This window comes from Pseudopodoces humilis, chromosome 13 (assembly GCF_049639895.1).
Source record: "Pseudopodoces humilis isolate 2021_Gansu_Grassland_sample_001 chromosome 13, ASM4963989v1, whole genome shotgun sequence".
Lineage (NCBI taxonomy): Eukaryota > Metazoa > Chordata > Aves > Passeriformes > Paridae > Pseudopodoces > Pseudopodoces humilis.
The window spans coordinates 544,687-558,197 of NC_142212.1; the positions used below are offsets into that span (position 1 = coordinate 544,687).

General features: G+C 41.4%; 1 pseudogene; it reads left to right on the forward strand.

Annotated features, from left to right (window-relative positions):
* Positions 1–4,201: 4,201 nt before the first annotated feature.
* On the forward strand, positions 4,202–5,948 carry LOC148183183 (uncharacterized; annotated as a pseudogene).
* Positions 5,949–13,511: the final 7,563 nt, after the last annotated feature.

Consider the following 13,511-nt stretch of genomic DNA (forward strand, 5'->3'; position numbering starts at 1 on the left):
GTTCAGGTCTGAGGTGGATACCAGGGAAAAACATCAAGCCATATCTAGGAGAACAGGACACAGCACCCAAAAAAGATTCTGAAGAATCTTCACGAAGACAACTCTGAGGACAAAACATACGCAGCACGGCGCAGGAGGCGAAGAACGGAAAAGCAAAAGAATAAACACACCTTGACTGATAGCCAGTCTGCAGATGACAATGTTGCTTATACTGTGGACTTCTTCACCGAATTGGATTCAAGTGGATAAGCTGTATCCAAACTTTTAATGCTTTAAATTATTATATTGTATTCCTTCCTTTCCCTCACCCTTAAACCAACCTTTCCCACATCCGAATAATAATACTATGTGTGGTTGTTTCACATTGATTGACATTTGGAAAAAAAGTAAGAAACCTCCCACGGGAGTGATTTCTTTAAGAGAAGCTACTGGGAGCTTCCTCTGTGCCTCACAGTCCAATTGCTGGCTAGTTCTGAGACTGACAACATTTTGCACCATTTAGATCTGCCTCTGTGAATTGAACCTTTTAAAAGCCATAAACCCAAGAACTTTTCTCTCTTGGCTTCCAGTCTTGAACAAGTAACTGGGTGCCAGTCCCTGCTTGACCCGTGTGGCCTGGCAGGTCCGGGCCAGGCTCTACCACAGCACTGCCCCCTCCCAAGAAGTCCACCAGGTCCTGTTCCAGTGGCTGGATACCTTTCCCAGGAGGGGCTGAGCCCTTCTCAGCAGGCTCGCCCACCAAGCCCTTTCCAACAGCTCCGCTAGGGCAGGCCAGTCCCCAGCTCAGCTGCAATTCTGCTGCCACTGAGTTCTGCCAAAAACTGCTGGGCAGGGGAAGGAGAAGCCATTGACCTGCCATGTGCTGCCTCTCTAGCCTGGTTGCTGAGATCCTGTGGGAAATAGAAAAATGGAAAATTCTACAGATGCTGAAAGGTGCGATCTGCAGCCTTGGAAAGAGCTTGGATTAATGTAATGATGAAGGTACACAGACATTGGGTAGAGAAATTATAAAATTATGTTCCTACAGTCATAAGTAAGAATATGCCTAGAGTAGGTAAGAAATTATATTGGGTAGAATAGTTTGAAGTTTGGGCTATAATAGTGTAATTTATAGAGTAAGCTCATAGAGGGAAAAGTGAACTTCACTTTATTTCTATCTTTAGCACACTCTTAGAGGGTCCTACAGGGTTCGCGTGGCTTAACAAGCTACTATTGGCTAATGCATTTTGTTTATCATTCCTTTTCTTGTACACAACATCATTGTTTTTCTCCATTCTCGCTGCTGCAGGGAAGTTTCAAGGACACTGTTTTTGGAATTGTCATCTGGGTTGAAAGCTGGGTTGTGCAGACAGGCTTTCACTAAAATATCATGCCCTTGCTCTGCTAATATGTACTCCTACAAGATCTAAAATCTAAAATAGAGGTGCGTGTATGAGTATGTGACCTGTCAGCTTAGTGGCTAAGAGACAGAGGAACTGCAGCAAAATTAAGCAAAGGTGATAGGTTAGTGAGTAAAAACCAGTTTTGTGTCAACTGTCTATTGGACCAAAAGTTATATATTGCTGTGTGAAGAAGAAACCTGTGACTACCTTGAGCTATGGCTGACTTGCTGCTTCTCTAAATCTCACACCTTCAGACTGACATCTTACCTGGTGTGGTAAATAGAGACCCTTTTGTTCAACTAAACATGTAGATACGATGCTTTGCAAAACTATGCTTTGTGAAATAGGGATGAGGTTGAAGGCTGCTGCTGACGCTTGCATAATCATTAAAACAGCCTTGCAAGTTCTCTTGAATTTCAAGAGAGCTAAGCCACCCAGATAAGCCTTAAAAGGAAAACAGAGAGGAAAGGTCAAAGGAGGAAGACTCCTGATCTTCATCCTGCGACCACCAGAAGGCAGAAAACGACCCCCAGCGACTGGAGGCACATGTGCAGAGACACCCGAGAAAGGACACGTAACCCGGAAGTCGGACCACTTAAAAGGGAGAACACGGAAATCGGAAGCGCGGCAGCCGATGGAGCAGAGACTCCCCTGTCGCCCAGCGCTGATTTTTTGCTTATTGCTTGCTTGCTACAATTCATAAAATTCTCTTTGATTGAATCGTATCACTCTCTTGAGTGCATTCATTACAGATTGGTGCCGTGACTCGGATGCAATCTGTAGGACAGATTATCGGCATTACCGGGGGGGTGCCCCGCTATTATTTAGCGGCCCGGAGGGCCAGTTTCTGCTTCGGTTGCACCGACGAACCTAAATTTAAAGCAATAAGCAAAAGGGAGACCGGTCGACCCCTTAAAATCTGTGCACAGAGTCCGGACGAAGACGCGGGACGTGGGACGCGTGAGTATAACGGGGAACCGTTCGGTCGGGGTCGGGATCGGGATCCCGGAGTGTGGCGAAGTGGTGTGTGTGTGAGAGGGGGACTGGTAGCCAGATTCCCCAAGCGAGTGCGGACCCTCATTAGTGCGTCTCCCATTAGCCCGCGAGGGTGTGGGCCAAGAAAAAGGGGAAGTGAAAGAGACTGTGTGATTTGAAGGCACTCCGGAAGAATGGGGCAGGGGAAAAGCAAGCCCCCTGTATCTATTAAACTCCCTCCGGTACCTAGAGATAGTCCGTTGGGTTTTATATTAGAAAATTGAAAGCATTTCCCGAGAACAGAAAATAAAGATAAGGCAAAAATGATTCTCTATTGTGTAGAAATATGGGGAGGAAAGGAAATCTCAAAGAATGTATTTTGGCCTATATTTGGATCAACCGAAGATTGGGTTAGACAAAAGTTAAATTCCTAAGTAAACACAAAAATCCCCTTCAGCTCAGAGGAAAGTGCTTATGCAGAAATCTGGATAGTAAGTCCCGAAGTTTTTATATTTAAACTAACAGAGAATTCGGGGGAGAGGAAGGAGAAGAAAAAAGAACCCTGAAAAGAAGATACTTTGATAATGCCCCCTCTTTATGTACCCCCACCACAAGCCCCCCCCTCCAAACCCCGAAGAGGAGGATTTAGACATGCCAGATGTGATCATCAGGCAGTTTTATTAACACTAGATAATCTCATAAGATTTCTCCATAGTGGAAAAGAAAGCCAGGCCGTGCAGTGTGACTGTGATGCAGGGTGAACATCATTCTTGTTTGTACTCTGCTCTTCATTCCAGTGAGCTTCAGCTGCCTGACACTTAGCACGAAGTTCTTCTCTTCTCCATTAAAATTTAAATGATGAGGATCTTTTTCTTATCCAATAAAAAACTAGATGCTGGAAAAATAGAAAAATCTGATTTAGATCGGTTGTAACATATTAGAGCTCAGTCATATTTATTGTTTTAATAGTGGATTAACTGAGAGTTCTAAGCAAAAAGTAATTCCTACCCAACAATTCATATTTGTTCACTCTGTAGTGAGGGCACAATGTGTTTAGAATCTTTTGTCCCCCCCTCACTAGCACAGCTATGAGTGCCTGGCAGCAGTTCCATCCAGAAATATTTGAGGTTGAAAATGCTGTCAGTTCCAACAATTTCTACTGAAAGGTGTGATTTTCTATAAATGCATTTCTGTAATTAGAAATAATTCTGCCAAAAGGTGGTGCTTCATTCTTCTCCAGGCATGGGGCTCCTCACCAGTGTTCTTTGGTTCATTACCACAGCAAGAACACACAGTGTTGTTTTAGATCTCAGTGATGTTCTGTGAAAATCATCTGCAGGTAGTGGCCTTGGCCGTGCTGGCTGAAAGGCTGGACTCGAGGATCTTAGACAGATATTCCAAACTAAATGATTCTGTGATTCCCTTATGCCAAAAACTATTTAGGCTTATTTTTTAAGTGAAGGAGTTTAAAAATATCTGTTTCAAAGTGAGAAAGTCGTCACCTCTCCTGAACAATTCTGCAAGACAGGGTGTAATCTTGGCGTCCACCCACACCCCAAGGTGTGTGGGCAAAGGGAATATCCCTGGAATCTGTCCCTGTTGTGTCCAGTAGTTCTAACACAGCACGTTCACCCACTGGTCAGTTAAAGCTGACATGGACAAGTGACCTGCTGCCCTCCAGGGAAGGACAGTCAGGAGTGTCCAGTCCAGCAAACATCCCTCCTTTAGGAAAAGCGTAATTCCTGCCTCCATTCTACTGATCTGTTACTCATTTGCTGTTGCAGAGCCGAGTAGTGATGAAACATTAAAGAGCACCTTCAAAAGCTCCACCACCCAACAGAGCGATGGTGGTTGTGCTAGGAGCAGTAATTAGGTACAACCCGGAGAGTGGGTGCTAATAAAAAGTTGGAAAGAGAATCCCCTAACACCGAAGTGGGAAGGACCGTATCAAGTCCTCCTAACAACTGATTCTGCGGTTCGAACGGCGGAGAAAGGCTGGACACATGCGAGTCGAATAAAAGGACCTGTGGAAGCACCGAAAGCTAGTAACTGGGAAGTGGTTAGCCCGGCTGGAGACTTGAGACTTAAAATATCCCGAACAAAATGACACCCAAAAACTATTAACCTGCTTAGAAACTTATGAATAATAAACTCCATAAAGGCTTTTATATAGAATATAGAAGACCTCCACCTACTGGTGAAGAAATATATAATAGAGGTGTTAGAATAGGCTGTACTTTGTGTCAGGATTGTTATCCTTTTGTTTGTTTTAGATGTATAATATGTGAAGAACTCTGCTGGACCCACTGTCATAGAGGCTACCCACCAAGAGGGGTGTGTAGCTCTTGCTACACTGCCCAGAGGGAACTCACTGATTGGGCCCTAATAACCAGAATACGAGCAGGAGAATTTGAGAAAGGATCAGAGAAGTGGTGGGCCATCTACTCAAAAGGGGTCAATCCCTTGTATTATTGTTATCATCCAAACGAACCTATGCCTTTTGTAGCCAATATAGTAGCTGGGTTGTGCAGACGGTGGCTCCGGAAATTAGGGTGTCATACCCCTTTAATAAAGCATAAAAGTTGGGAAAAATATATACAAAGAATCAATAAAAGAGGAAATAATCCCCCTCCCGAAGAGTACTCTTGCTGTTGAGAAGATGGTACACCCCGTGTCCCGAAGCAACCGGGTAGACGGGAGAGGCAGAGGAGTAATAAACCGTGGAGGGAAGCACTCCAATATATATGGGACCAAAGGGTCATGGTTCTGGAAATGCCACAAGAGTGGGGATGAGACAACCCAGCAAAGTAATTTCTGGGGAATCCAAATTAGCAATTCACAAAAGAAAAGCCTCTATTATAGCAGGGGAAACCAGTGTTTGTTAAAGAAGTCAATAACATTTATAATTTTAATCAGCACATTTAATATTTGCGCAAGCAAGACTCATGAACCTTTCAATTGGTCTTTAATCCGATGGGAAGACCAGGTCGTTATCCAATCACAGCTCACCTCTGAAGCCCCCAGCTTTCAAGTTACCTTGGACTCATTAAGTGGAGGAGTACTGGTTATAGCCAGCCCGGTCATAGTGTGCTATATATGTGCCCAGCTTCTAATCCAGGCAAAGGATATTGTAATTACCCTGGTGAATTTTACTGTAGATATTGGGTCTGTGAGACAATTTCCGTGGGATGGAAAGTACAGAACCCAGATAAATATCTAAAGGTAGAAAGGGGTCCACACGGATGTATAAAACCCTGGACAGATCCCTCGGGGGTAGTAACATATGTTGAGACTTGTAAGTTTTACTACATCAATATTACACAACCCCAAGATCCTGGGTGGTTATTAGGACGGACCTGGGGTTTCAGAATACGGGAACCTGGAAAGGATCGGGGAGGGCATATTCTCATAAGAAAGGAAGGGGTCCCCCATGATTCTGGATCTGTTGGACCAAATCCAGTGGTATGGAGAGCAATAGACCCCAAAATAAGGGATCAGAATAACTGTTCAAAAGAAACAGAAAATAACAGCAAGTCCCAAGTACCAACCACAGTGGGGACACCTCAGGAATATAGAAACGGGGCTCTTTAGAATATTTTACAAGCTACCTTCAAAGTACTAAAAAACACATACCCAAATTTAACTAAAGAATGTTAGTTATGCTATAACATTAACCCACCCTTCTATGAGGCCATAGGTTCCATAACCGAACCAAAAAGAGTAAATGGCACTAATCCCGCTGCCTGCCTATGGAAAAAGGGAAGAGAAAACACCCCAAGAATAACGTTATCTCAAATTACCGGGAAAGGAATATGTGTGGGAAATGTGCCCCCAGACAAAGATCATTTATGTCAAACAAAAATGCAGATTGACAACCCTCATAAGCCGGCTCAGTGGCTGATTCCAGCAGCTAATACAAAATGGGTTTGTAACACTTTAGGAGTAACCCCATGTGTTTCCATAAAAATCTTTAATGAAACCCACGAATTTTGCATACAAGTTATAATAGTTCCTCGAATTATCTATCATCCTGAAGAATATGTGTATTCACAATATCAAAACCCAAGGCATCATGTACTGAAGCGAGAACCCCTCACGGCACTAACAGTAGCCGTATTGTTAGGCATAGGAGGAGCTGGATTAGGAACGGGTGTAGCGTCCTTAGCGAATCAACACCAGGGGCTCAGGGAGCTTAAAATTTCAGTAGATGAAGATTTGAGAAGAATTGATAAATCTATAAAAGACCTCACAGACTCCCTAGACTTGCTGGCTGAAGTAGCCTTACAAAACAGAAGGGGATTAAATCTATTATTTTTACAGCAAGGAGGCCTGTGTGCTGCACTTAGAGAAGAATGTTGTGTATATGTAAATAAAAGTGAGATAGTAAGAGAGACCATGGCTAAATTACGAGAAGGACTGGAAAAGAGAAAGAGGGAACAAGAAATGCAACAAAGCTGGTACGAATCCTGGTTTAACTATTCTCCCTGGTTAACAACTCTACTATCCACCATAGCAGGACCGCTGATTTTACTAATCTTAGGACTTACGTTTGGACCTTGCATTTTTAACAAAATCATTAGCATTGTGAAAGGCAGGTTAGAAGCAGCTCACCTTATGTTAATACGAGCTAAATATGAAGCCTTAAATGGGGAAGAGACAGAAGATTATTTAGAGTTAAGTAAAAGAGAACTACAAAGATTTAACGAACAAAAGTAAGCAATAGAAAAAGGGGGGGATTGTGGTAAATAGAGACCCTTCTGTTCAACTAAACATGTAGATACGATGCTTTGCAAAACTATGCTTTGTGAAATAGGGATGAGGTTGAAGGCTGCTGCTGACGCTTGCATAATCATTAAAACAGCCTTGCAAGTTCTCTTGAATTTCAGAGAGCTAAGCCACCCAGATAAGCCTTAAAAGGAAAACAGAGAGGAAAGGTCAAAGGAGGAAGACTCCTGATCTTCATCCTGCGACCACCAGAAGGCAGAAAACGACCCCCAGCGACTGGAGGCACATGTGCAGAGACACCCGAGAAAGGACACGTAACCCGGAAGTCGGACCACTTAAAAGGGAGAACACGGAAATCGGAAGCGCGGCAGCCGATGGAGCAGAGACTCCCCTGTCGCCCAGCGCTGATTTTTTGCTTATTGCTTGCTTGCTACAATTAATAAAATTCTCTTTGATTGAATCGTATCACTCTCTTGAGTGCATTCATTACACCTGGCTACTTGAGCAATAAATCATCTCAAAGCAAGGTGGTCCCATGCATTGTTCTTCATCTCAACAAGATCCTAGCCACCCTCCTCCAGTGCAAACAGCTCTAGCTGCTGCCCCCAGTAGAGATCACATAACCTTCTACACACCTGAACAAAATTTAACCTTCTCACTACACAAATGAAACCTGCAAACCTCAGTCCTCTCTCCAGGCAGAGAAAAGGAGTAATAACACATAAAAAGACAACATAAAAACAACACAGTCAGTAAAAACAAAAAAAAAGAAAAAAGAAAGTCAAACCTCAAATAAAAACAAGATGAGGAAATACCCTAATGAAGTTAAAAATTATTTTGGTAGGGCCATGGAGATAAACAATAGTATACTAAAATATCTCCTTTAATTCATGAAGAAATATGGGGGGATGAAGTATTCAAACTGTAAATCTGAGCAGAAGCATCCATTGATGAAGCCAAGCAGATGTTAAAGTGATGTTAAACTGTGATCCCATAGAAAGCTTAAACAGAGAGAAAGAGATAAAAACAATAAAAACCCTTTGCCCCCAGGGAGAGAAGAAGAAAATCTGTTCCCAGAGATGATCACAGAAACAAACAAACAAAAAAAAGCTTTACAATTAAACAACTCATCCTTAAAATAATACCCCATAAATTCATAACCCACAAACACACCTCTAAAAAAGCTGTGAGAAGAATAAGAATACCGTGATGCAAAATTATTGGCCAGGTGGATGCTATTTGTAAAAATAAAAAAACACGAAAAAACTGTTTCGTGTAAAAAAAAAACTCCATAGCATAACAAAAAAAATACTCCACTCTCTACAAAAATTGATAAAAAACTATTGCATAGTTAATACTGATTTAACATCCCAAGTTTTGTCTGTACATTATCAGTTAAAAAAAAAAATTGACAGGGGGAGGAAGGGTGTTCTGGAAGTTTTAGTCTGATACTTCTTATTCTCGTAGTCCTGTTAATCCAGTTCCTTTATACCTTTCAAGTTTTATACCTGTTTTACCCTTCTCCTAATCCATATCTCACAACAAAAAAAATAAGTAAGTACACTGGTGGTTTTAGCCAGCGCTAAATCCCCCACATTACTTAGTGCAGTAACCAAGAATTAAAAAATCAGCAAATCTAAACCACTACACATAACCACCCTTTCCCTTTCTCACCCTGCTTTCTCCTTCTTGTTCTGTTTTTAATAAAAGTAAAGGGTGAGTAGGAGGGGAAGTTAGTTTGCCAAGTTATTAAGAGTTAGGGGGTTTGAATTCTGAAGTCTTTTGTTAATTACTTTGTAGGGTTATACATTCATTTTGAGCCCTCTCCTGGCTGCCCCCAGAGACACCATGGAAAAGATCTGGATGCTGCTGTTCCTGCCAACCATCACAGGGTGGATTGTGCCACAACCCCATGAAAACATCTGTGTGAGCCTCACAAAAACCCTTAATCAAAATAATTTGTGTATGGCCACAGGTGAGTTTGGCAGCCCCTTGTCATCATGCCTGGTGGGGACTCCACTGACAGAAAGGCACCATCCCTATGCCGGTAAGGAACCTAATCCCATGGATGCCTGGGATGAGTGGATGAGGATGTTATCGCATGCACAAGAGGAGGCCCAATAATTTGATCTGTTGAGGTCCTCCAGGGCCAAATCCTGTATTCAGTTCCACTACAGGTGACCACATCAGCCTGTCCCAGTCTACGACCACATTTGTTCCCTTCACAGGAACAATGTGGACCCAATTATACCAGTGAGACACTGTCCCCCTCCACATTTCACCCCAGGGTACTTCCCCAGGGAGTGTTTCTTATCTGTGGGGATAGGGCTTGGGCAGGAATCCCCTCTCGGCTCCAAGGGGGTCCCTGGAGCATTGGTCAACTTACTACCCTCACTCCAAATATCACCTTGCTTCAAGATTGGAAAAAGAAAGTTCAATTGGCCTGCCAAAAAAGATTGCATGAAGAATTCGAAGAAAATTGTGACAGCCAAATTTACAATTGTAATAAAGGAAAGAGGGTCACGATCTCCATATTTTTACCATGGGTAGCCACAGCAAAGGCCCTCAGTGAGATTTCTCACCTGGGGTGATGGCTCAGTAAGCAGGCCAATGCAACTCTGCAACCATCACTGCCCTCCTGGAAGATGAAGAGACCAGCAGGCACACAACCCTCCAAAATCGGGCTGCCATTCACTTCTTACTGCTCGTCCATGGCCATGGATTTGAAGGGATGTGTTGTTTCAATCTAACACCCAGAAGCCAATCCATCCACCACAGCATCCAACATGTCCATGAACAAGTTAAAGATATCAAAGTGGAAGCTGGAAGCCAGTCAGAAAAGGACAGTGGAGCAGACTGGTTCTGGGAACTGTTAAAGAAGATAGGTATTGAGAGACCACCAGTTTATTCACCACCCTTCACAGAAGTAAACGTGAACACCATTTATTTCTATCTTTAGCACACCTTTTATAGGGTTCTACAGGGTCCGCGGGCAGAGCAAGCTACTATTGGCTAACACACACAGTTTACATTTTTTCTCCTACATACAAGGATATTGTTTTGCTTTACTCTCTCTTCTGCAGGAAGGTTTCAAGGACTTTAGCCTTTAATATCACGACTTATTTCAGAGGCTGGTTTGTGCAGACAGGCCTTTACTAATATATAAAATATATCAACAATTCCCCCTTTCTCTTTTTGCACAAATCAGGCTTTGGATGTGACTCATTCTATACTCTTATGAAGACAAGATAACATACAACTTAGACTGTCATCCCAATTAACATTATAAGTAAAGTCCATCCCCCTTCTAGCACAAGAGACCTCAACCATCCAGTGATGCCCCAGCTGGTGAACCAACTTCCAATGGGATCACTATCTTCTTTCAGGGCATGTAACCCATCCTGTGGCTGTTGTAGTTGCTTATGGATGGAAGCTGAATGATCAGTAAGATTCAGACAGCACGTGCCTTCAAACTCCTCACAACCATGTCCTTGTGCTAAGAGCAAAAATTTGCAGCTCGATTTTGTGATACTGCATGATGTACACTACTCACATCGGCTGAAAGCTCACTTAAGATTGTGGATGTTAAGTTCAATTCTTCCTTAGTCTAACAAGCAAGCCTTTTTAGAGTTGCTAAGCTTTAATTCATTCAGGCTTCACTTTGACTGTTTGATGTTTTTCATTTTATCAGCTACATTCAGCAGTTGGTGTAATCTTGGATGGAACAAAGTAAATTTCCTAAGATAACAGGGTCCTCTATGTAGATTAGCAGGAATCTAATTCCATGCTCTATCTCCACAGATTAGGAATATGGAACTAAGTAATCACTTTGGTAATTGTCCTGTGAGATTGCACCACGTATAAAGGCTTTACTTTCAGTGGTAGTAACGAGATCAGCTATAGGGCTAACTGCAGCCCAGTGCTGCATTACTCTGTTAGAATGACTTTTTGTCGGGGGTTCAAACATTATCCATCCACCTGAGGTATTGGTGGAATTTAACAAATCTAATTCTTCTGGGGGCTCTATGGTAACATTGAGAACTTTGGTAACTTTTGCTTGCCAACAGGCTTCAAGTTGTCTTAATGTGAAGCCAACAGTGCGATTGCACTCTTGCAACATTGCCAATTGATTCAGTCCAGTCTCATTACTAACTAAACCTTTAAATGCTGGAGGATCCCATTCAGGGACTCTCATGAGACAGGTGCGAAAGGATCTCCAGGTGTGGCTTGGCTTAGACACATTGACCTTTGGCCAGTTCAATGTGCTGGAGTGACCCATACGTTCTGTCACTTTTGGATGTTAGTTAGCAGACAGTTGGTCAGGACTATACACAGCACAATTACTATAAGCAGTTTACCATGTAAATGACACCATACTTGCAAACTCACAGCTGAAACTTTAACGTTAAATGAACTTTCAAAGATGCTTACACTACCTCTTGAAGGGGGAATACTTATACTAACATATATAATATGTTATACTAACATAACAATTACTACACAAGCTAAACACTTAAACTATTATCTAACTACTTTTAACACACGTGCTCTGGTATATTTGTAGTCTAAGCGTGAAAGCAATTTGCTGAAAGGGTAAACACACAACTACAATTTGCTTTATATACAGTTAGATGGAGTCTCTACACTTAGATCTTCTACAGAATTTCTCTAACACGATTCAGTCCTGGAACGTTCACTGCTCCCGTGATGTCAGCTGGCAGTTGATCGGTGACTGAGGGCTTTGATGTTCAAATTGTTCTTCGCATCCTTCTGAATCTTAAAACAAAGGATAACTGAAAAATTGGTAAAGACACAACATCATAATAACAACATAAAATTTCTGTTGGCAACTGTCTGTTCAGACACAACTGTGTCCTGACAGCTCCACTTCTGATCCATGTCTGGAGTACCAAGGCTGTGTGATGACTTCTCTGTTCACTGGATCTTGTGTGTTCAGAGGCAGACAGTCTGGTCAGATGAACAGGTGACCTTTCTGAACCTGCTAACAAAACACAGACACTTCTCCCTTTGAAGTTAATGAATTACACTAATTAAATGCTTTTAGGGCATCAATTTCCCCCGTTTTCTTAAACAAAATAAAAATGAGATGTACTTCTGTTATAAACATCAACATTAACACAAAACCATATACAAAATGAATAAGAACCTATAACAGTTAAAAATCAATCAAATCATAAACATCATTAATAACATATGTAATATAAAACTACTATTAATTACTAAAACACTGCACCAGCATCCCATAGTTTGCAAATAAACAGAAACAAAAAATCATCAGTGAAGGATTGGATAACCACCTCCAGAAATGATTCTCCAAGCCCACTTCAAAATAGATCCAGCTGTCGTATTAATAGGGTCAAATTGCTGAGTCAAAAAGTGACTCAAATACTGATTTGGTACAGAAAACATCTGGATCTGTTGGCAAACATTCTGTCCAGGTAAAGTCAAGGCTTGGCCAGGGCCTAGGCTTTAAACTGGAAAGATGCCTCTTAACTCATTTTTAAAACAAGGTTCTCAATAGTAGCAGCTATGAGATGCTTACAGCACAGCAAACTGTTAAAATGCATTTGTACAAAGCAAATGATCAGAAGCCTCAGGTACCAGACCAATTCAACCATTCAGCAGTTGGTTTAATCTGAAGCTTCTCCCATGGCAGCTGATCCTCAGCAATGGTTACATCTTAAAATTCTGGAAACACTGAAAAAATAAGAAAGCTATAACAAACAAAACTGCAGAGATTGCAACAAAAAATAGAACTCCCAGTGAAGTCAAGGGTGTCTCAAACTGCATTCACCTCCATCCACAAACAGATCTTATCAGTGTTCTACCATAGCTGTTTCAGTTGTGGCTATCTTCTTTTCTCTAGAAAAATAACTATACTTTGCAGTTTAGACAAGTGTCTCTAATAAAACATAAAACAATTTAAAATAAACAATATTTAAACCTAACAATAATTATTTATGACAAAAGGAAATAACAAAACTTAACCTTAAAATAATATCTAAGTTGTAAAACTTAACTTAAAAACATTCAAGCTTAAACATAATAAAACTTGACTATTCTTAATTCTATTAACACTTAATCTATACTAAATAAAAACATAATCTTATTCTGTTACTACAAAAAGCAACTAAAAGTTTGATATATACCTTTTAAACACAATATTACAGTAACATGGATTCACTATAAAGATTATAAAGATGTAACAAATCCATCACAATTCTATGTCATCTAGCTTTGAGAATAACCCACAATAACTGCAAATGTTACTAAAAATACTCATTCATAACAGGAATTTGCCTAGTATATGCTTAAATTGGTTAGGATTTTAAAGTGCAGTTTTTCTAGAGGAAAACCACAACACCACAGGATTTGGCAAGTTGCCATTCAGCTTTTGTAGCACTTTTC